We start from the raw sequence: 25,532 nt of genomic DNA, 5'->3' as shown, positions 1-25,532 counted from the left end.
AGCTGAGCAGTTTCCCAGGGTGCAGGACTAAACCCGAATGGTCTTGGGCAAACTTGGATGAGTTGGTGGTCATCCTCTTGTTTACTCTCCCATTTTATAAAGTCATTGAAATGACCAACAATACTTTTTTTAAAATAAACAATCTCTCCATATAGAAGTAATACTCCTATATTGTTTAAACTTAAAGATCTTATCTCATTTTTATTTGACAACTTTATTGAGATATCTTTGATATATAAAAATTATATATACTTAAGGTATAGAACTTGCTGTTTTGAAATAAGTAGACATTATGAAAAGATCACTACAAACTAAATAAATTACCCATCATGTCCACATAGTTACCATTATGTGTGTGTGTGTGTGTGTGTGTGTGTGTGTGTGTGTGTGTGTAGACGTAATTTAGGGTCTGGCCTCTTAGCAGATTTCAAGTATGCAGTACAATGATGTTAACTCTCATCCCATGGTATGCATTAAGTCTCCAGAGTTTATTCACTTTGCAAAACTGCAACTTTGCGCCCTTTGACCAGTGTCTCTTCATTTCCTCTTTCCCCACACGGCCCCTGGCAACTGCCATTCTCCTCTCTGCGTCTCTGAGTTTGGCTGCTTTGAATTCCATGTACAAGTGAAATCATACAGTACCTGTCTTCCTGTGCTTGAATTATTTCACTTTGCGTAAGGTCGTCTAGATTCATCCACGTTGTTGCAAACGACAAGGTTTTCTTCTTTTTAAGGCTGGATAACATTCCATTGTGTGTGTATATATTTATATATCACATATATATATACACATCCTATATATATCACTTATATATATGCATCATATATACATATATTTAATATTTTCTTCCTTCAGTCATCTATCGATGGCCATTTAGGTTGTTGCCATAGCTTGGCAACTGTGAATAATGCTGCAATAAACATGGGAATGCAGATATCCCTTGGAGATACTGACTTGATTTCTTTTGGATATATTCTCAGAAGTAGGATTGCTAGATCATATGGTAGCTCTATTTTTAATTTTTTGAGGAACTGCCATACTGTTTTCCATAATTGTTGTACCAATTTACATTCCCACCAAAAGTTTCTTTTTCTCCACATCCTTGTCAACATTTGTTATCTTCCGTCTTTTTGATAATTGCCATCCTAACACATGAGGTGATATCTCATTGTGGTTTTGGTTTGCATTTTTCTGATGATTAGTGAAAACTGACTGCGTGAAGAGTTAAATCTCTTTAGAAAAATTGTGTAAGAATCATTAGCTCTAGATATACTATAATTTATCATTTGAAATAACTTATCAGTATTGTCACAACCTATAAAATCCTTTTAATAGCTCTAGTAACCGTTGCATCAGCAGAAAGATCCTTCTGAAAAATAAAAATTATCAAGCAATGTCTGTGATTTTGCCTTTGCCAAGAGTGACTGATGACACTTTCATTGATATAGATTACAAATAAAGTCACGAAAAGTGTAAATTTTGATGACCTAAGAAATGAATTTTCGGAAAAGCAAGACATAAAACTGTTTTGGTCAATGAAGACATCACATGAATAAAGTATTATGTATTGTCTTATATAAAATTGTGACACTAAAATATTATTTTTTGCAGTTTGTAAGTTTGTGTCAATAGTCATGTATCACTAATATCTTTATTATGGCTTACAAGTAATAAAATATTTTTAAAGGAAAAGTTTTATATTTTAGTCCCGTCACCTGTTCTTCTTCCATCCTGCTTTTTGTAATACAAGACCCTGAGATAGCATTTTGCACTGGGCACCACAGATTATGTGTCTGACCGTGGATGTGATGCCTGAATTATGGTTTTCACCACCTCCTTCAGGAGACCCGGGCTTCCAGATAATAAAATTTTTTTTCCCCTGAGGAAGAAGGATAAGGAGGAATTCCCACCTTCTCTGACTCAGGCTCCTTGCTTCCAAAAGACCAACCAGAAATCTTTCAACAAATGGTATTTGCCTAGGATTACTTGGGCAGATATCTGCACATCAGACTGACAATCCGAAATGCTTAAGACATAGTCTTAAAAAAATTTAAATCATATCAATACTTAAGACATAGTCTTTAAAATAGTTAAATCATATCAATACCTAACTGCCAAACTTGTTCTGGACTCTATCTGTATTTAATTCTTGGGCCAAAGGGAGGGAGAGGGATTTTGTGGCAACCAATCCTTTTTAGAGCAAGCATTCTTTACAGTTTTTCTTTACTATATATTATCTCATTTCCTCTTCACAACAACCACATGAAGGCATTACATTAATTTTAAATTAGGAAACTGATGCTCTGAGAAGTCAAATCGGACTCTTGACTCAGTGGAGCGATTTTTCTGATGCCAGTGGATATGTATGTGCATATCAACCCCAAAGGAGCAGAATTTTCCCTTTAGATCACTTGCCAAAAGCACGAAAAACACTTGAATATATTTGCTCTTTGCCCTTTAAGGAAATAGGTCTTTTGGAACCAAGACGACTTATTTTAGTTTTCAGAACCCAGAATGAAAGGAAGCAAGTTCCCTATGATAAAGATCTTTCCTAAGATGCTCCCTCTTTAGCATTTAACCTCACCTTCCAGCATTTCCTGTTGCTCATCTGCTGTGTTTCTCTGCCAATTAAGCAAGGTACTTTTTTCTATATTCCCCTTTCTTCACTTTTGTTATTTATCCGTTTGTAAACCATCTAAAAGTTTGTACCTACAGCCCATATTAGGCTTTCTTTCATTTATGACATGATTCAGGTTTCTAGCCAATTTCAGTGTCATTCCTCATAGAAAAATAAACAAACAGCTCAGAGTCACTCTGCAGAGAGTCTGGAAGGTGTCCAGCTCATAGAGACCAATCTTGAACAAGTCCTCCCAGAATGGCAAGGCAAGCGCTGACTCCTTTGTGCCCTCATAGTACTGAGAGAGGAGTCATTGGAGAACCTAGGAAACCACTACCTACCTGGAGGAGGATTTGTCTCTGGAAAACGACCAGCTTATGCTTCACATTATAGCACAACGGTAAAGACCATAGGTGGTCCTGGATTAGGCAACCTTAGGTTTGACCCTTGACCTTGGGACGGTCGTATCACTTTTCTGAGCTTTTGTTTCCTCCTCTACAAAAGGGAGGTAACAATAGCATCTACCTAGTGGGAGGTTACTGTGAAGATTAAATGAAGAAATGATTACATGAGATAATGTCTGGCTTAAGTATAAACTTCTGATAAATATTACTATTTGTGAAGCAATCCTAAAACAATCAAATCAATCTTCTTTTCTCTTTCAAATCAACTGATCTGACTGTACTTTTATTTCTAACACTCAGGAGATAAAGCTCACCAAGTCTGGGTAAGATAATTATTGAATTAAACCATCGTCGAACGGGTTCTGCTGGAGAAGCAGGCAAGACGCCCTACTCACGCGGCTGCAGAGAGGGGTACCATGCTCATCTGAAGGAAGTGAGCCCATCTCAGGCTTCCAAGACCCACACTCTTCTCTTTTCCCATTTCTGTTGGCAGTACCCCCAACAAATGCCTCAAGAATGTAGGTTTTCCTTGCTCTCCCCCATCAAACTATTGTTGGCAATCATCTCAATAGGCAACCCTGGGACGTTGAAATGGCTGAAGATGTTTAAAGGGTGGCTCCCTCCCTGGTTCCCTGCATTTGAATAGAGCCCTAGACAACGGACTTGCCGTCTTGTCGATGTCAGCCTTCGGAGGATGCCAGTGTTGGGGGAAGGAAGGACTTACTGCAACACCCTCCTTGCGTCGGAGCATATATATTCGTTTGTAGGTTAATGTTGCCTAGGCAGAATTCATATCAGTAGCGAACAAGATTTGGGGATGATGACGATTAGTCACAGATATTTGTCCAGTGCTTGATGAACTCAGCATAATATCTGAATGCATTTTATTTGGTTTTCCCAGCATCAATGTGGGCAGACAGAGTATCTCAGTGCAAGAGCAGGGACATAAGACTTGTCTGCGGAAGTCCAGGTTCCGATTTCAGCTCCATCATTCCCTTTCTGTGTAAGCTTAGAAAAATGGCTTACCTCACTAAATCTCAGTGTCTAACCTGGACGATGGAGAATAAAAATAATGCTATACTTCACAGGGCTTTTGAGGGAGGTTGATGAGACAAAGCCACGGATACTTGTTGCTTCCCCAGAAATCGACAATTCAGGAAGTTCAAGAATAATAAAAGGCAGAGGCAAAATCAGAGCATTGATCTTGGGGTCTAAGGCCACGCCCTTAGACAGAGCTGGGACTCGGGCAATCACTGGGGACTGACTCTAAAGCGAGATCTCAGCACCGCGCTGGAAAATTTGGGGTCTTGGTAAAACAGTTGATCAACACAAACAGTGTTTGTCTCCCGGGAGACAAGATAGTAAAAGAAGCCATGGCTACAGACATCTGTACGCGGAGGCAAGGAAGCGGGGAGGCAAGGAAGGAGGGAGTCTGTGACATTTCTGCAGCGAGGAAATGAAGCATCTAATGCATTTCAAGATGGTGTGAGGTCAGCTGTAATAGTGGTAAAAGAACCTGAGGCCTCGCACTAAGCTGTCTGTGAAGAAAAACAGACCGCTAGGCACACAGGGCTCTAAGCCATAAGAACATTTCCCTTTGGGGGAAAATTACCAAGCATAAAAATTGCAGAATTCAGGATCAGCACGAACAACTTCAGCGGCCTCCACAGTCTGGACTCAGCCTAGTTTTCTTGCTTTATTATTTTAAAAGACATATTTTCTACCTAGAAATATTTCTATATATTTGTGTCTCAGGTAGGATTCATTGGGAATATATTTGTGTTTTATTATTATTCTCTAATAATTTTTATATTTACATGTTATTGCTATAAGTTTCAAATTATTTTGTAAATTCTGTTTATTTTCTGTTTTATTTCTTTCCTTCTTTTGGCTAGATTAAACATTATTTCTAGATTAGGTATTTTTTCTCATTCCATCTTTTCTACTGATTTGGAAATTAAATAGTCTACATTTTCTTATTAATTAGCCTAATTAAATTGATTGCATGTTGGATAATTCAGATAGGTCAGTCTTTGGCTTGTTTAATCCAGTGGCCAACTCACTTTGAATTTTTATACTCTTGATTTCTAGAACATTTATTTGGTTACTTTTCAAATCTACCTGATCATTTTTTATAAGCTCTTAATCCTTCTTTGGATTTCTTCTTTCACCATATGTAATGTAATATTAATACTGTACATGTAAATATTTATACTCATGTGAATTTTAGTGTCTAAATTCTTTGCAGAATGTAATGCACTCTTTGCTGCTTTGGCTGACTCTCACCATGGTGTCCAGTTCCCTTGTGTGTGCATGTTTTGTCCCTGTGGTTTTAGTTTTCCCTGAAATATTATCTTTTCAAATTATTTCAAGCCTGGCTTGAGTTCCCAAATTACTTCAGGAAACATCTGCTTTTACCTCTGTGGGGCACCTAAGAAGACTACCTTAAATAATCATATAAAATTCTTGGTCTAGACCTTTTTAGAATACACAGGTACTTCAGACCCCAAAGATACCTGAGGTCTAACTGATGGTTAGTAACTTCCTGGAAGTATCCCCCTTACTCCTCACAGTATCCAAAACTAAAGGTGAATAGTTTCTTTGCACTTTCTTTCTGAGGGATATTTTTCTACTCTACCTTTTTTTTTTTTTTTTTTTAATTACGGATATAGGTCTTTGTTATCCTGGCTTCATGCAGGAGTTTCCCATCCAGCTACTTTCCTTGTGCAGGCCCTAGGCATTACTTTCTGTTCCCTTGAGCCTGGTTAAGATGGATGTGCTCTTTCCTGGAGGATCACAGATATCCCCAAGGAAGCTGATGCTTGAATTCTTATCTCTGGATTCTGATTCCATCTGGCACTTGGTCTCTGCATTTTTTCCTTAGTATCTTTTAAGATTATCCATTGATTTAAATTATATATATATTATATACATTATGTATAAGACATGTAAATACAATATTTATAATAAATATATAATTAGCATTTATATATAAATAGATACAATAAATATTTATGATATATAATTAACCATTTTGTCCTTCTTAACCTAATTTTCTACCCTTGCTTTCTTACTGCTTTTGCAAAGTTCCTCTCTTCTTTGCTGTCCTCAACCCAAAGAAGTTTGTATCTAGCTATAGCACTTACTTCTTTATTTCTTCATGCATTCAGGTATTCAGTAGAAACAGACTTTCTCCTATTTGAAATCAAAACTTGTGCTTGACATTTGTGACCCAAGGATAAGACTTGATTTTTGTTGCCAAGGAACTCACAGTGCACTGGGGGAGATGGACTGGTAATCAGGTAGCAACCAAGAGTGTGATAACCAAGGTAAATATTGGTTGAAATGGAAGCATAAAGGAAGGGAACTTAACCTGGATAGGAGTGGGCAAACTTGTCCAGCCTTCTAGAAGACATGACACCTGAGATGTCTTAACGAAGCAAGATGAGAAAGAGGAAAGGACTTCTCAGAAGCAGCATATGATTAGGCAAAAATTACTGATTGTTTAAACCTGTCCTGGGTGTTATTTTCCCCAATACTATTTTCATGCTCAAGACAAATTTTGAAATTTTTACAGCAATTTAAGGTTAAAACCTTATGTTTCTTCCTCTCTGAAATCCACCCTGGAACTCAGTAAAAATGGATATTTCCCCCATTTTATTCTCACTACTTCCCATCATTTGGCTCCTAACTCACTCAGGAAAACTCTCAGATCACAGGTATTTATGAGTGGGTCCCCAAGGTTTATGAACCTTTGAACAGCTTAGTACTCATATTACTTTTTTCTGTAACCTCATGGCCTAGAATTTTCACTTTTAGTCTCCCATATCCCTGCTTCACTAAATTAAGAAATGACAAGACCAAATGACTCTAAACGCAACGGGATGGACCTCGGTTAGATGCACAGTAGAATTGCTTGACAGGAGACGTTGTCACAAGTGGAACAAGTGAAAAGGAGTGGTGTGAACTGGTAGCAGGCGGTCTGTCCTGAGATACAGCAACACAGCTGTGAACTATTTCTCTGATTCTAACTCACAATATGATCTCAGAATTCTCACCTTGAACACAGACCGGTCAGTATAGGGGCACTGGACTGATGAGTGAGAATGTGGAGAAAGGGGCCAGGAGGACTTGTAGATTTCTGGCTTGACCATTGGCCAAATAATGTTTCCATCCCCTGAGAGAGATCTGGTCTGCTGGTGGTGGGGTATGGCAATAATGACTAAGACTGGGACCTGTGTGTGAAGCCTACACATGGAAATGACAAGTAGGCGGTTGAATATCTAGACCTGGAATAAGTGTACTCTGGTCAGGAGACATAAAAATAAGAAGGAGTAAGTTCAAATTTGCATAATCCATTTTGTTCATGATTTAGTTGACTTCATCCATCAATTTTCATCCTTCAAGTGAAGCACTCAAAATCTTTTAGTATGATTGCTTTTGGAATATATATACCCATTACTCCTAAATTCTCCCTATCATTTTTATTGTTTTTCTTTGGACAGAGGACATGAGAAAGGAAGACATAACTTTGCCTCTCCAGCATTCCCAGGCCAACATTGCTGTATCCCCTTCTGTACCCTATTGCTGTCCCCTTCTCTGAACATCAGTCACCTTTATCTGTAAAAGGAGGGATAGGAAGAGATGAACTCTCAGGTACCATTTTCGTCTAAATTCTTCTGAATCTCAATCTGGTTTGGAGGGAGAATTAGGATTGAAATTAGGAGTAGAACTTTGTCTAGAACTTCCCAGCTTTTCTTTGACTCTTTCTGTATCATTAAAAGCAGAAAAGTAGCTGTGCTTCCCAGCCCCAAAGCAACTGTCCTTCTGGTCCAGACCACACAATCAAAGAAAGGAATTAGCAAATAAAGAATGTAATCTAAATGTGGAATTGTAGGTTGATTTTTTTTTTCTTACCTTATTTTTCCTTTCATGTAATAAATGAACAGGAGCAGGAACAAAACCCTAATAAAGTCAAAACAAAATAATTGGAAGAATTGCATTCAGATCTTCACAGTAAAGTCTCTTTTTAATCAGAATGCTCCAGGGTCAGCAGTGTAGTGTAACAATGTAAACAGATTATTCAACTATAATAATAGAGGTATGCATTTGATCTTTGGGGAGAACTGCACTCATCTCATTTTAATGTAATCTTTTTTTTGTTAAGTCTCTCTTCTCAAAGAAATCCTAAGACCAAGGCCTGAATATCATTTATTATTGTACCTTCAATTCCTGATTGCTTGTCTGATGCTCAGTAGATATTTGTTGACTGAATGGTAGCCATTATTACACTGGAGTTTTTTAGCACAAAATCTATAATGCAGATGTCTTTAAAAAAAAACAGAAAAGAGACATTAGATAGCAAATTTCTACTTTACTATCTTTTTTCAGAGTAAATAGCTTAAAAACTATTGCTGTATGTTGTACAGAATGGGGCTTAGGGATCAGAGCCCAATAGTATTTACAAATAGAATCAAGATCATCTTGAAGAGAAAAGAGGGGAGTTGGTAACTCATAAAAGTTCCATATTAGAGGTTTGGTGGGGGCGGGGGTGGTGGTGGAGAAATTAACATGTTATTTACATAACCGTCATACCTTAAGAAAGGGCCACTGTAAACAGCAGGGTTGATGGTCTTCAATCAAGGAAAGAGCTAAGAGTGGGGGGAAATGATGCAAATGTATGTAGTCAGTCGAGGCTGAGGTGAGATTTGAGTTACCCAAGAAAAACATGGTCTTGATCCTAAATGCAATGGAAAACCTGCTGTATTAGTCAGGATTTTCCAGAGAAATAGAATACATATACTTATAGCTGAAGACCAAGAAATCCAAGATCATCCAAGATCTGCACTCACAGCAAACTGAAGACTCAAGACAGTTCATGCTGTAGTTTCAGGTCTGAGTCCAAAGGCCTGAGAACCAGGGCTGCTGATGGTACAAGTTTCAGTTTAGGAGTCTGAATCCAAAGTCAGGAGAAGACTGATGACCCTGTTTGTGGACAGTCTGAAATAAGGAATTCCCCCTTCCCTTTTCTGCTCTATTCAGGCCTTCAATGGATTGGATGAGCCCACCCATGCTGGAGAGGGTGATTTTCTTCACTATCAATTCAAATGTTCATCTCATCCAGAAACACCCTCAGACACACTCAGAAATAATGCTTAACCAAATATTGGGGCTCCCGTGGCCCAGTCAAAGTTGACACGTAAAATTAACCATCACACTTCATTCCTCTCCTTCCTGGCTTTGTGACCTTACAAATAGAGCACTGACACCATGCCTTGCTTTTCCCATTTGCTAAATGAAGATGGTCACCTTAAGCTCGCAGGAGACACAAACAAGAGTCGTGAATGTCATGGTGGATGAAATAATGATGACAATATCTACAGATGACTTTTACTGAGCACTTTTGTATGTTCTGAGCTCTGTGCTAAGCATTATCAACATACATTATATTTTTCAATGTTGCTTTACAAAGGTAAGACATCCATTAATACAGTGGATGTCTATCCAAACTACTTTTTAAAGTAGTGAAATATTTTCTTCTAATGAAGTTTTAGCCAGAAGTCCAAATTATAAAACAAATAAAAATAGAGATGCTCAGGTTGAAGTAGGGCCCAAGAACTAGTATACTTGAGTTTCAGAATCCCTCTCTCCTCTCTATGGGGCCATTCAGTAGGGATTAATGACCATTAGAGGAGGCGGTGATGGTTCCAAAGGCAAGAGCAAATTTCTCTAATTCTAATCTGAGAAGGGATATTGTTACATTCACTGCAAAGACCAGCAAAATCTTAGGAAAATTACTGAGTCTGTTTCTGATTTTATGGAACTGAGTAGTAATGTAAATCACACAGAAGATGCTGAGCACATAAAGAGTTATCATTAAATGTTAGCTGTTTTTATTATCATCAGTTGTTTCCGAATCTAACAGTCAGTGGTGGGGTGGTGTTTACAGTCTACACTGTGCTATATGGAACCTCTTCCCAGGTATCAAGAGTAACACAGGAATTCTATATACGCATTCTATGCTCCTAGCCTCATGGTTTTCTTGGAGAGTGGTGTCTGTATTTCTTATTCTAGCTCTTTGTTATCACATGCCTTATATCCATTTGCAAAATCTTCCATGGCAGAAACAATTAGGTACTTCCTATTTAAATCGTCATTTCCCTATTCTGGGACACTTTCCCAGCTAGAATAGGGTCTAACCTGACCACTCACTTCCAGGGACTCTAGGGTGATGTTTGTGATGGACTTATTTTTATCTAACCATTAAAACCAGAGGTTCACTCATTTATTCATTTCCTTTTACCGAATTACAAATTAGGTCAAATAAAGGCTTAGGCCGCTGGAGAGTGAAAAATAATACAAATCCTACTCTTGGAAGACTCGGGGTCTAATAATAAAAATAAGATAGAGATGCATAGATGATCATAGTACAAGGCAGAAAGTGATCATTATCCTAAAAGTGTTTCAAATACATTCCCTTGAGTAGTCAAAGGAGGGAGTGAAGGAAGGTTTTGCAGAGAAGGTGGTGATTTAATAGATGGTAAATTGCATCCCTGCTGAAGGAATTAGGGAGAGAATATATACAAAGAAGAGAGAGAACAGGGTTTGGCAGAAGGAGGATATGTAAGGCTGTTGGGGGGAATGAGGCCGAAGGGCAAGATTGTAGACAGTGCGTGGAGGGCCTTGGGTGGTGTTTTGTTTGCTAAGCAAAGGGACAGCTGCAGTTGTTTGAGTGGGAGTTTACCTTAATCACACTGTACTGGAGAAAAGAGTAATGTGTTGACGACTTTTCCGATGGGCTGTGTCTGGATGCCTGGGTCGGGGAGGTTGCAACAGCGGGCCCGGGGACAGGCAGTGAAGGTAGGAACCGGGGCGGTGGTGATGGAGATGGAGCAGGGGACTCAAGAAATACTGGAGATGTTTAATCATTAGATGCTGGCAACGGGTTGAGTATTGGCAACCAGGAAGAGGGAGCGTCCAGAGGTCCTCTGGATATGACTTTATCTACCTGGACCACTGGAAGGTTGTTACATGATTCCCAGGTAGGCCTGGGCCTTCCTTTTCCTGGGGTTCTGATGGAGTGGCCACAACTGGTGTTTCAACCTGTTGCAGAGAGCACATTTATGGCCATGATCATCTTGACACCCCCCATGATTAGCCTACCACGTAGTAAAATCTAATAAAAATTTGTGAAACGAATGATGTCACTAGGATGCAAACTTGATAACCAAGACCAAAGCTATGAATGGCTACATTCACTAGTGACAGCAGGCTGTCTCGTGCAGTCTGGCAGGATGTTCCCTGCACAACTCCAGGGAGCGATATGCACATCATGGTGGCCAGAGAGGGCAGTGAGCACAGTAGGCTGGGGTGGATGTCACAGCGTCTGCATTTTATCAGGCTCCCAGCCCATTCCCAGCATGGAGTTATCATGAGGGGCAGAGTGGCGTTATTAGGGGTGGCATGGCTGCTGTCCTTCTCTCCATACGTGTGAGATTCAGGACAGGATGCCTGCATTCTGTTCACGTCCTGTCACAGATATGCCACCCCCATTTGGCAGAATTGCAGGCTTCTGTATAAGAAACTTTAAAAATATGAACAAGTTGAATCTAGTATATTTCAAAGGAGGGAAAGTAGGCTCTTGGGAGCATCCTTAGCAACCTGAGAGGTAAAACGCTGGGTTCCAGATCTAAAATGCTCTGATTATAAGATTGTAAATGATCCCTATTGAAATAATCAAACTGAGAGGCTCCTGCATTGTCTGTTCACTTAACTGAAACCTTTCATACTTTTGGACATGATTCAGGCTCCACATTTTCTGAGAAGCCTTCTGACACCCAGTCTGAGTTACATTTTCCTTCTCAAAGCATGTGACATGCTGGGTCACCTCTGTCATAGCTTGGATTGCCTCACTCGCACCTGCTCCGTGAGGCGCGGGTGCTGTGTCTAATTTATCACTGCAGCCCCAGCGCCTGCACATAATAGGTGTGCAGTAAATATTCATCAGATGAGAAATAAAGGCTGCGGCTTACGTTATAATTGTTATTTTAATATATATATGCAGTCAAGAACTTTCATTTATATAGCAGACTGAACAGAGCTGTAAAAAATAACGTGATGTAAATGTAGTCATTCAAACACTTCTTTCCTGAAACATTTCAATCCTGAAAGTGGTGGGGGTGAATATTTGCAATTTTCATATGTATATGAAGGAAATGCAAGGAAATTTCAAGGGTCCTCCAAGGTCAGGTGAGGTCCGAGCAGCCCAGTGATTTCTCATGGCAGAATTTCTGATGAAATCAGAACCCCAGGGTTCTGACCTAATGTTCCATAAAGTAGGCGATACCAAAACTGGAGAACTTTGAAGGGGGGTGGTGTATTTTTCTTGGGGCAATATGGGGAAAACATGTTTGCCTATGACTAATTCCCCTCCTTCAAACTGTTGGTCTTATCTTTGAGGGTTTTCAAGACAAATAGATTTAAACTGCTGTCAAGTTTCACCAGACAAAAACAAACAGACCCGGGGTCTCTTGATGTGTCTGCCCTTCCACAGTCACCCCCCCACACACACACTGCTTGCTGCTCTGTGGTTTTGTGGTGCTGTGGGTGCTGTAGAGACAAAGAGAGTGTGCAGGGAAGGGGTGCGTACCAGGAAGAGGGGAGCATGGTCATAGTTGAGCCCGGCGCTGCTGGAGGACTCCCCGCTACTCGTGCAGTTCACTCAAGGCACCAAACCATCACTGAGCACCCACTCTGCACCCAGCCCTGTGCCAGGTACTGAGGGCACAAATGCAAATAGACCTTGTCCTCACACTTGACCTTGAGAAATAACCTTAAAAATAACACACAGAGAATGAAATTGTCTTATTGCTCTGCTGGAACATCACAAAATTACCAGCTAACAAAAGCCTGCTCCATCAGTGATCAGAAGTGACAGTTCTAGCCCCAGCGCTGTCATCAGCTGTCTGTGTGACAGTGGACATCCTTCTTCCCACTCTGGTCCTGGGTCTCCTCACCTGTAAACAGGAACTTTTTAAAAAACTTTTTATTTTATACTGGAGTGTAGTTGATTAACATCGTTGTGATTGTTTCAGGTGTACAGCAAAGTGATTCAATTATACATTTTCCTATTTAGGTTGTTACATAATCTTGAGCAGGCAGAGAGAGTTCCCTGTGCTATACAGTAGGTCTTTGTTGGTTATCTATTTTAAATATAGCAGTGCATACATGTCAATCCCAAACTCCCTAACTATCCCTTCCCCCCCCGCCCCCCGGTAGCCATATTCTTTACAAGTTGGACTTACTCTCTGGGATCCTTCTAGCTTAGCTAATTAGATTTTCAAAGAAGTTAGAAATTGTTGGATGAAATGAATTCATCTACCTGACATAAAGTGCTAGGAGTCCCTTTTGCCTTCATGTCATTATTACACAAGGCAATGAAAACGATTTAAGGATGCTTTTCATATTTTCAATATTGGCATGGCCTTGACTCTGACGATGAGACAATAATTTGTGGTCAGTACCAGATGCAGCATCTCCTTCATAGACTGTGTCACAAAATCAAAACAGCTGTTTGGGACTGAAAGCAACTTTCACTGAGTGCCAGATGGGCTGCTAGATGTCTTCTCCGGATCCAGCCCTCCTGGAAATACACAAGCATTTCAAATATTTGAGTGAGTAATAAAGGAGGTGACCACCCACCTTCCCCTGACAATATTTCCACAGTGTCCATACAGGCTGTTGGTGATATTTTCCCTTTATCTTTATATATCTGAGAATATGGCTGTATGTAGAGCATTCTGGTGACACATACAGACTCTGCTGCAGGCAAAAAAGTCACCCCCAATAAATGTGGATGTCAATTCACACCCACTGTGTCCTTCTCTCTTTTCCCAACCCTCCTGGGAGCCCTTTGAGTGGGCTGTGCTGTGTAGACATGCTTCTCTTGTGTGTTATACTTGATTTGAGAATCACCCACCTATGGTTTGTGGGTGGTGAGGAAAATTGCCACAGCCAGTGGGGGCTGGCCCAGCCTACTCTCCTGTTTGGGGAGAGAGCATCACAGAGAACATATCAATAAGCCCACAGGTACCCTGTTGTGTCTGCTGTGAGAAACCTGAAGTCTGGAGAGGCGCTCCTTTCTTCCCTCCTCTCTAGGCTTGATGGTGTAGACTAGTCCTATCCAGAGGCAGGGGATGAATAAGATGATCCCTTAGAAAGTAGAAAGGTGGCCAATAAACACATTGAAGGTAAATCTTACCTTCAGATTAATAAGAACAAAAATACCACCAAAAATAAGAAAGGTTTTTCACGCGGGCATATTCACAAAAAATTATATTTGAGTCAGAGCAGAGATTTTGCAGTGCTGGTGGGAACATGATTAGAAAAATCTGAAAAAAAAATAATTTAGCTAGTATGTATCAAGAGCCTTAGAAATTTTAGACATAATTCCTTTCTAATGATTAAATGTTCACAAATGATTCTTTCACCCTTTGTGTAATCTATGTGAAAATTGCCACATCTGTTATCTTGAAAAATAAGATTTCTTCACTGGGTGGAATTCATCTTAAAATAGATTTTTTTCAAGAAGAGTATATTGTGAATGTTTTTTCTTTATCCTTATGTTTCTGAGAATATGGCTATATGCAGAATTCAAGGGTCACATTCATTTTATTCAAAAGTTCATGGGCAATTGTGTTATTGTTTTCTATCATCTCGTGCTACTGTTGGTAAATTCTGAGTCCACCCATTTTTTTGCAGTTTTGTGGGTAAATGTCTTTGCCAGGACACTTGTCAGTATCATTCTTTTATCCCCGAGATTCAATACTATCATCAAAATATAACACAATGTGAGTCATTCTCACAAATTCTTCTTTGAACATACCACACCCTTTAGGATTTCAGATCCAGGTTTTCATTTCCAGAAATTTTTCATTTATATATTTGAAGTTTTTGCTTTAAGACATTCTTTTTACTATATTAGAAATATTAATTATCCCAAAGTGTTGGCTCCATTGCTTATTACCCATATCTATTCGTTTTTTATTCTTTATCCTTTCCTTGTTTCATGGAATTTTTCTCATTCTATTCTCTATGTCACTGTCTTAGTTTTCTGTAGTGTCATATCAGACACTAATGCCCTTTTAAAAATTCTGCAATGGTATTCTATTTTTATGTCCTTATTTTCTTTATCATTGCTGTCGCCATGTATCATTCATTTCATCATCTTCTCTTTGCTCTGATCTTCTTAACATTTACATTCTTTTAATTTTCTTGAAAAAGAAAGCAGTAAATCTAAAATTGGCTCCATTCCTGGGGGGGGGGGATACATTTTTCCAGAGTACTCATAATCTGTGTCTCTCTTTTTATTTCATTTCATCTTTTGACACAATTTTTGCATTGCTTTCATATCGTTTTGCTTTTTCTCTTAATTCTCTCTGAATAGAGGCTGTTGCAGCTAGGATGGATAATAGCCAGTAACGGTGTAGTTGAATCAGACATGGGCTGGAGGGTTGGAGGTGATGGCTTGAGTCTTTGCTCGGTTCTTCAGCTGCCTTGGAGGGAAAGAGGAGAGCTAGGACATTGGTCTTCAGCAGACGGCACTGGCTCCTTTTCCTTGATCTATAATTTTATTAAAATTTCTTCCGAGTGGGGACTGATCATCAGTCTGAGATGACGGCATATTCTGCCTTTACTCTGTCCTTCTATCTGGGGAGTCTAACTTGTCACATTCATATGAAAGGTTTATGATTCCATGGGTTTTTAGTTTGCTGCATCTTACATATGCTTAATTTTTCACCCTTCTGGGGTCCATCAGTCTGTGAGCTTCTGTAGGTCAGAGATTTATCCACAGTTCTTGTACAGCATGTTTTCACCTAGCACACGTTCAGAAAAAATTTTTTAAAATCTTTCCAGTTGAATTGACTGAGACTCAAGTTCAAGAGCCTAAACATAAATTAATAACCACATCCCACATCCTTGGTGATTTCCATGACATAAAATTACAATGAATAAACATGGATGGTAGCAGGAAAGCATGATTTCCCGAACATTCCTAACTTCTGTGAAACAGAACTTTAATTTTTGCCATGAATTCGGGGCACAAGGATCAGGATAAGATCATATTCATCCATTTTCCTAGTCAATAGGAAAGCCCTGGTGAAGATGTTTGGCCACATTGCAAAGAGAGATCTCCCCCTTTCTTGAGATTTCATGCTGTGTCCCTACTTATGTCAGTGCCTCAAGTGCCGTATGTAGATATGTGTAAATGAGAGGCGGTTTAAAACAAGGAAGAACATAGCAGATTTCAAACCGTTCTTTCTATGCCATTACATACACTATAGTATTAAAACATAACAAAAAGGAAAATAAAAAAAATCTGTTCTAACAATCTGCTTCGTGAATCTTGAAAAATATACAAAACAAATCACCCCAGATGAGATGCATATCTCAGTTCTCACCACCTCAACCCAATAAAGACAATCCCATGAGCCCGAGAATGGAGAAGTCAGGAGAGGTCAGCACATACATCCTCTTCCTTTAGGCAGGACTGTAATGAAATCATCGTTGACCAAGGGCTGTTAATGGCTCTGGATGACCAGAGCACAACAGTCATTTCCATTATTCTCCATAGGATTTGTGAATGGCCACCTCCTTCAAGTCCTATGTCCTGTAAACAAGGCCAAATCATGTCCAAGTGTCTGGTCGATTCGTGGGATGGTGCATGACCTCACAACTCTAGAAGATAGCAACTCTAAGCTCAGCATAATGTGTCCATAATTAGGACGTCCTTTCATCCTTTTGTAAAAAAAAGAATGAAGAGATGGGATTCTTCTGTGACCTCCAGCTTCCAATTTACAAGCTGGTGGATTTGTTCACTGACCTCTACAGGAGTCATCTTGGAGACATGCAGTTCTAGATTCAAATCCTGGACACATCATTGTGTGGTTGGGTGGCTTTCCTCCATCCTGAATAATGAAGTGCATACATACCTCACCTGGTCTTTGTGAGGTCAGGGGGACTGTCCCCCTAAGGTGAAATGGAGACATCATTCATTCATAGCCTTCTTTATACTTACAGGGCCTGAGAAAGAAAATTGGTATGAGCCCCAGGAAGCCTGTGTTCTACCACTGACAGTAACCCCATGTGATCTTGTGCATGTCAGTTCCCCGCTCTGGTTTGACTTACTTTTTAATTATATGAGATTTGATCCAAATCGATCTCAAAGACCCTTTAAACTTTAAATAAGGCAAAGTCCTACAGAGCATTCTAATATTGACACCAAGACTACCCACTGGCACAGTATTACTCAGCCATAAAAAAGAATGAAATAATGCTATTTGCAGCAACATGAATGGACCTAGAGATTATCATACTGACTGAAGTCAGATAGAGAAAGAGAAATATTATAAGATATTGCTTATATGTGGAATCTAAATGATACAAATGAACTTATTCACGAAACAGAAACTGACTCACAGACTTAGAGAATGAACTTATGGTTACCAGGGGGAATGGGTGGAGGGAAAGGATAGTTAGGGAGTTTGGGATTGACATGTACACACTGCCATATTTAAAATGGATAACCAACAAGGACCTCTGCTCAATATCATGTAACTACCTAAATGGGAAAAGAATTTGAAAAAGAATAGATATGTGTATATTATAACTGAATCACTTTGATGTACACCTGAAATGAACACAGCATTGTTTATTTATTTATTATAAATTTTATTTATTTATTTTCAACTGTGTTGGGTCCTTTGTTGCTGTGCATGGGCTTTCTCTAGTTTCGGCGAGCAGGGGCCACTCTACGTTGTGGTACACAGGCTTCTCATTGCGGTGGCTTCTCTTGTTGCAGAGCACTGGCTCTAGGTGTGCGGGCTTCAGTAGTTGTGGTGCATGGGCTCAGTAGTTGTGGCTCGTGGGCTCTAGAGCGCAGGCTCAGTAGCTGTGGCGCACGGGCTTAGTTGCTCTGCGGCATGTGGGATCTTCCCGGACCAGGGCTTGAACCCGTGTTCCCTGCATTGGCAGGCGGATTCTTAACCACTGCGCCACCAGGGAAGTCCCTAACACAACGTTGTTAATCAGCTGTACTCCAATATAAAATAAAAAGTTAAAAAAAAAAAGACTCCCCATTGACACCTCCCTGTCTCCCCCATGTAGTCTTAGGATTCCCTTCTCTGCTTTCTTACTTAGCTCTGTAAGGCCTTATGACCATTCTAGCAGTATCATACCTTGTGCTGTCTTATAATTGCCTGTTTTGCACCCTAGACTGTGAACTCTCTATGACAGCAACTGTGCTTCATTCCCTTGACATTCCTTGTGGCTTGACAAAGGCTTAGCACATAGCAGTTGCTCATTAAATGCTTGTTGAATTATGGTGACTTATCCAATTTATTTACCGCAACATTATTGAACACATCTGTTGGCAACCATAGTCTCTCTTCTATGGGCGTTGAAAACAGAGTACTTCTTAAATATTTCTAATGGCATAATTTCAGGTAAAGGCAGCCTTCCCAGGAAACCTCAACTTTCAATTCCAGTGAAACAGGCAGAGAGATGTTTATTGGATATATGGATAAAGACAAGAAAAATTTTAGCATCCTTATGAGGATAGATTTTCTAATTTGAATTGCATTCATTGAACAGCATATAAGGTGCCAACTATTTGTCATATATAATAACACACACCAGGGGACAGATTAGAGAATAGAATGAAACAACATGCCTCAGTTTTAGAGTTAACTAAGCCATTTGAACTTGGAAAACTCACTCAGATTTAATGAGCATCCTTTTCTATATATGTTGAAGATAATAATCATCACCTTTCATATCTTAAGAGGCTCTTATGGTTATCCCCATGAGATTTTGGACATGAACTTTATTGATAAACTGTAAAATGTCAGATTAAATAAAGGCAGTGATCATCTTTCTAGATGCTTCCCCTTCTCTCCTTTTTAACTTTTTTCTTTTTTTTTTTTTGGCCACATGGTTTGTGGGATCTTAGTTCCCTGACCAGGGATCGAACCCAGGTCCTTGGGCCCTCAGCAGTGAAAGTGCAGAGTTTTAACTACTGGACCACCAGGGAATACCTGTGCTTTTGTTTCTCTTAATTAACCCTGTTTAGGTTTAATAACTGCTCAAATACCTAATATATGCATACTTTTTTCCCCCTGTGTTTCAGGGCAATGGGATAGTTTCAGAACATAGACCTGAGAGCAAAGTTCCATGACTTCATTTTTCTTTCATTAGTTTCTGCCTTCCCTAGGCACCCATGCTTAGTCCACTCTTAGACCAATAAAGACTATGAACTACACTGTTTGCATTTGTAATGTCTCAAGTGAAAATTCTCAATTACTAACTTCTTCCCTTTGGGTATATTTGACACTAATTCTTTGTGTTTTGATAACACTTGATCATCATTTTATGTCCCTTCTGCATCTTTCTAGAGAAATATTAGTGTGAATTATTGAAAAACCTCACAGTTAGCTTCTTTTAAGGCTGGGAGAGACAGCGGAGGTGGCGTGTCCTCTCCTCTCCTCGTTCTGTTGGGGAAGCCTAGGGATTGAGAGAAGACATGGCCTTATGCGGGGTCTGCAGTAGAAGGAGTTTGGCATTGGAGTCAGACAGTTCTGTGTGACTTTGAGAGAGTTACTTAACCTCTCTGATCCTGTATGTTCTTATCTCCAAGAGAAAGTTACTAATCCCTAATTACAAAACTACTGTAAGACTGGCATGCAGTGGGAACCAGTACACCTCCGTGCTCTGGGCCCAGGTCCCCCAGAGAGTAAGTGCAGATTTGAGGTTGGGGTCCAGAGCATCTGGGTCCCAGGCCTGCTCCAGTTCCACTACAGCCCCCCACCTCTTCCTCCACTTCCCCCCCCAACTCCCGCCCCCCTCACACCCCACCGCACACAGCCCAGAAAATGCTCACCACAGATTTACAATATCAGCCTCCCTGCTTTGTCTGCCTCAGAGGAGCTTACGGCCAGAATGGGCCTGGGAACAGTCAGATGAGGAAGCACTGTCATTTGCAAACACATTTCTTTTCCATTTAAATTTCTTGCACAAGAATTAGTTGGAGAAATACATCTCAGCTAACTGCATGATAAGAGGCAAATGGAATTCACCAGTCCTCAAAGTCACACCCTGGTGAGTACAGGTTGGTGTGGAAGGAGCTAGAGATGAAGGGGCCTTGACTTTTACCATGAATCTGATTAAATACAACCTCCTGGTTGCTTCCAAAACCTCCTCCCATTCCATCTCTGAAGACTTGGGGTCATTTCTTTTCTGAGCTGCTCTTCCACACAGCCTTTCTGATAGCTGTAAATTCACCTTGTGTTTTTTTCTGTGCAATTACAGGAAGACTTTTGTGTAGAAAATTACCATGAGTCTATTTACATTCAAAGATTCTTGGGGTGGGGCAATTCAACGGCTTAGTTTAAGTGTTTCAAAACAATTCTTTCTTTTTAAAGGACACCCACTTATCCAGGGTCTTTATTTCTGCTTTGGAATTCTCACTGTATCACCCTGCCCCATCAGCCAACTTTGTTTAATTAGCACTGAGGAGTGTAAACCACCTAAGCCTTCCACTCCGGCTGAGAACTCCTGGGCTCAAGTTCAGGGTCTTCAGTTAATTCCTCAAGGGGGCTGAAAGGGAAGGCCGGGGATACAGAAACATGTAACCAAACAGGGATAGGGCCAGTATGAGGAGGTGAGTGCCATTTGTGTGGGTCCGCAGCAGCCCTTTTCTTAGGTAATGCCCCCAGGGTCTGTTGTAAGGTAAGACCGTGAACATCATTCCGTAGATGGGGCAGCAGCATGTAGGAGAAGCAGGGTTTGGTTCACCTGTACCATGAGGCCTCTCAAACTTGGAACCGGAGGTCAGGGGTCACGTTTGTTTTTTTTTCTCTATATCTTTGGTGCCTGTTATCCCCTATGGTTCGAGATCAATAAATATCTAATCAATGAATATCCCTATTGGTAAAGATTTGCTCTATTTGGTACTATTTGCTCTTCAAGGATGAGATAAATATCCAGTAAACCAAAAAGTGATACCATTTACTGTTAAAGAGATTTAACAGCCCTGAGTGTGTGCGGTGAGGGGATCTTTCTTCTGACCTCATTGTTTACGAGCGATGTCGAAGGGGGGAGCTGGGTTTAGGGCTGTGCTAGGAGCAGAGTTCTGGGTAGAGTGAGCACTGTGGGTTCCCAGATTTTCTACTGGAGCACTGGTTTCTAAAGCCCAACATGAAACCAGCTCTCACTGCGCTGCCAAGGCTGGGACCCGAGGGACTGAAGTCCCCTTGTTCTGAGAGGATGAGTTTTGTCAAAAGAGCATGAATAGCTCTGGCTTTGGCTCCGGCAGCTTTCTGCCTATCGAAGTGTTTTCCTTCACTCAGGCCAGGCTGAGCTTCATTTCAGAGAGACGTAAACAAGTCTCAGATCCTCAGGGGATCTGGCACAGGAAAATGAAGTCATTTTACATTCGCGGCGTGATTCAAATTGGAATTGCACAAGTCAGAACGACAGGAAGCTGGAGTTCTTTGTTTAGTCCTGTGCTTCAGGAGCCCCGTTTGCTCCAGCTTCCTGAAGGGAGGAAGTGGAGATGTATGGAATCCCCATTTGCATTATATAGTCTTCAAGTTTCTTTTCCCTAACGAAAACATCCAGTCGAAATTTTACATTCATCTCAATAAAAGGCAAAACAAGGAGCCATTGAGGCCTTGCAGTAGGACTGACTTCACCATCCGCCAGTGTCATGGGGACAGGGCTTAAATTCCTTCCCCGAAGGAAACCCACACAACTCTCACTTCATCCGGCTGGGGGAGGGGGTACGGGAAACACCTATGAAATTGTCCTTGGACTCAAGGACCCCACACAGGACAGTAATAGGGATTCTAATCGCTTTTGAATTTTCGCTGATCGGGCTGGTACCTCCTGGGTCTTTCACTTCCCTGTCTGCAGATTTAAGCAATAGCAGCGGCCTCTACTTTCCCTTCTCTCTTCCTGATGACACATCTCTTCATGACATCATCCAATCTACCACATTTAACAAGCACGACGTCCCAGTAGGGTGGGTGTTGCTCCCACTTTACAGAGAGGAATCTGAAGTGCAGAGACGATGAGTGAGTCTCTCAGGGTCGCATGGCTGGTGAGAGAGAAGCCATCTCTTGTCGGTTTACAGATCCTCTCCACGCTTTTTCCACCAAGTCATGATATGCCTTGAAGTTTACAGTACGTTATCCTGTACCAAAGGTTAGCCCAGCTGTCTTAGTCAGCTTGGACTATTAACAAGATACCATTGACTGGGCGACTTAAAGGACACATTTATTTCTCACAGTTCTGGAGGCTGGAAAGTCCAAGATCAAGGTGCCGGCCGACTCAAGGTGCCAGTTCTTGGTGGGACCTGCTTCCTGGCTTACAGACAGCCACCTTTCTGCTGTGTGGTCACCTGGCTTTTCCTCTGTGTGCAGGTGGAGACAGATAAGGGGGTCCTTCTCTCTTCCTCTTCTTTTTTTTTGGACGTGGACCATCTTAAAAGTCTTTAGTAAATCTGTTACGATATTGCTTCTGTTTTATGTTTTGGTTTTTTTGGCCACAAGGCATATGGGATCTTAGCTCCCTGACCAGGGATCAAACTCGCATCCCCTGCATTGGAAGGCGAAGTCTTAACCACTGGACTGCCAGGGAAGCCCCTCTCTTCCTCTTCTTATCAGGACACTAATTCCGTCATGAGGGTCTCACTCTGAGGACCTAATCTAACCCCATATACCTCCCAAAGGCTCCATCCCAAATACCATTGCATTGGGGGTTAGGGCTTCAACATATGAATTTTGGGATGAAGAAAGCATCCAGTCCATAACATTAACCATTTCTATTTTTTACCATCCTCTGGAAATAAAGAACTCGGCCCATGTTCTTTCACGGCTGCATTAGAAGATGTTCCTGTGGACCCGCCCAATGAAGTACCTGTTTCTTCACACCTGTGCAAAGCTGAAAGTTGTTACTAACCTCAGAGTTCTTGCTTGCTTGCTCAGGTGCTCTCTCCAGAAGCCTTTTGTTCTTTTGCTCCCAACCATCAGTCTCAAAGCTACCTCATCCTTCTCTCAGAATGCTGAGCAGATCTTCAGGCAAATAGGGCTCCCTGTCTATCTTGGATAAGCCCGACTAACAGAAGTGAATTTGTCGATAGGACTTTCCCTTTGCCCGGTTATAGTATCCTGAAGTTGGAATCTGCTGTTCTGAGAATTTGGATAAATGAACCTCTCCTCTAAATATCTGCTTATCCACCTAGCAGAAGGACAAGGAGAAAATAATTCTGCTTTTTCCTTCTTTCAAACCCTAAGCCTTAGATATGCATTGGAGCACAAATAAACACATTTTGGAGAGCCAAAGGGCAAGGAAGGCTAACAAAAGTCTGGCTTGTTGTTGTTGTTTTAACCTGGCCTTTTGAAATGCAGTAGGATTGAGCTTGCGGAGCCATACAAATTGTCCCAAATGGCAGACCGTTCCCAAAGAGTCCAGATGCTTTCCTGGATATAAAGTGAGTTGGTGGCTGGCTGTACCAAGTGCCTGCTTGCGGAACTTTCATCTGGAAGGGACAGGATGGAAAGGCTGAGCACTGATGCCCCAGCATTGCCCCTTGGAAACTGAAATGTCACTGGCCACAAAAAAATAGATCCCTTCACCTTTTGCATAATCCAGGCATGTGGTTTGGAAGAGAAATAATTCATTTAAATCTCTACTGCAATGAAGATTGGCTGAGAATTTCCTTGGGGCTGGGCTGCGTTGTGGACACAGTGACAAATAATATGTGGTCTTGGCCCTCGAGGGTCTTGTGGTCTGGAAGGAGAAGCGGTCGGGTAAATGTTATGATGTACAAAGATTGGTCACATCCTGTGGTATAGCAGGATTGTCTGGGTTGACAGAGAAGAGTGTGTCAAGGCTATGGGGCAACCAGGAGAGACTTCAGCGGGGCCAGTGATAATAGCTGGGACTTAAAAAATATGGATGTCTTCACCTGGCAGTGAGGGAGCGGTGTGGGTAAGATGTCAGACCATGTTCCAGGCAAAGGGAACACTGGTAGCAGAGGCACAGAATGGTGAGAAAGCCCAGAGTGTTGGTGGAACAAAGTGTAGGGTGTGTGGAGGTGATGGTGGGAAGGGTAGCAAGGGCAAGGATTACTGATGGGGGAGGGGGGCTATGCTTGTCCCACTCAGGGATCTGGACATTACCCCATTGTAATGCAAAGCCACAGGATGCTTTATCAGCAGGGAAAAGACACAACCAAAATGCAGACGAGAATAATGGCTGTGGAATCCTGGTATCAGATGGCCTGGTGGGCAAGACTTGTAACAAGGAGACAGGGGACTCTTTGGAGAGATGATTCCAATTATCCAGGAAGAGATGATGATCCCCCTCCCCCTTTGAAGAGTGCAGGTGGGGAGTGAGGAGAGACTGGGTCTGAGGAATAAAAAAGGCAGGATTGCCAGTTACCGACGGGATGTCAGATGCCGGGTAAGGAAGGAGTGCTGGAGAGCAAGTGAACCCAAGTCAACACTAAAGACGGATGCTCTGAAAACCCCCGGGGCTTCTCTGACGACTGTGATTGCTTCTTTGCTGTGGCCGTCACTGCCGTCCTTGGACACCTGCGTCAGATTCTCTGCTCTTAAAGTCTGAATCTCTCCCTCTGTTTTTACAAACAGATCCCCCAGTACTAAGCAAATCAGAGCCTGCATGGTACTTTTCCTCTGACTTCAGACGAGTCATAAATTTTGGAATTCTTCCACAGTGAACTTTCACATCCTGCACAGAACGCTCTGGCCCTCAGACTCAGCCTTACACCATTTGGTGAGACCTTTGGTGAAAATTCAAGGTCTGGGCTTATGACACAATATTTTTTCCTGGTCTGTTCATTCTTGGCACAGTTTGGGACTAGCATATTGGAATGGGCGTTTTCACCCTGCTCAGTCACATGGTCACCCTCTGACACTGAAGCAAATCAGATCATCCATCCCCTGGATCACATTCCTAGAGTCTATGTGGGTGAAAATAGACTCAAGTGCATCCCTGAGAATACACACAAATCATAAAGCTCACATACATTCAAATTTCTTTTTAAAAACAAAGACCGTGAAAACCGAAGCTATAAATGTATGTGAATCATCAACCCAGACATCTTCCCTCCAGGCATGCATGACACCCTGTTCCTTCCCGGATGCTCTTCCTTCACAAATTAGGAGGCTGCTGACATCCTTCTGGGGAAAGGATTATCTGATTCCACAGGCAGTTAAGAATAACATGTAAATGTCATTTAGCTGAGCGATTTCTACATGGATCAAAAGACACACTCAAGTTACTAACAATGATAGCCAAACCCTTTATTTCAATAAAATCACAGCAAACCCACAAAACTCTCCCAACTGAATTAGCACCAGTGTGGTGTGGGAGTCATTCAGACATTCCTTCCAGGTTAGTAGACGACTATTTGCAATTCAGCTTTTTT

The sequence above is a fragment of the Orcinus orca genome, chromosome 13, assembly GCF_937001465.1.
Source record: "Orcinus orca chromosome 13, mOrcOrc1.1, whole genome shotgun sequence".
Taxonomy (NCBI): Eukaryota; Metazoa; Chordata; class Mammalia; order Artiodactyla; family Delphinidae; genus Orcinus; species Orcinus orca.
Note: the sequence above shows the minus strand (reverse complement) of the source record.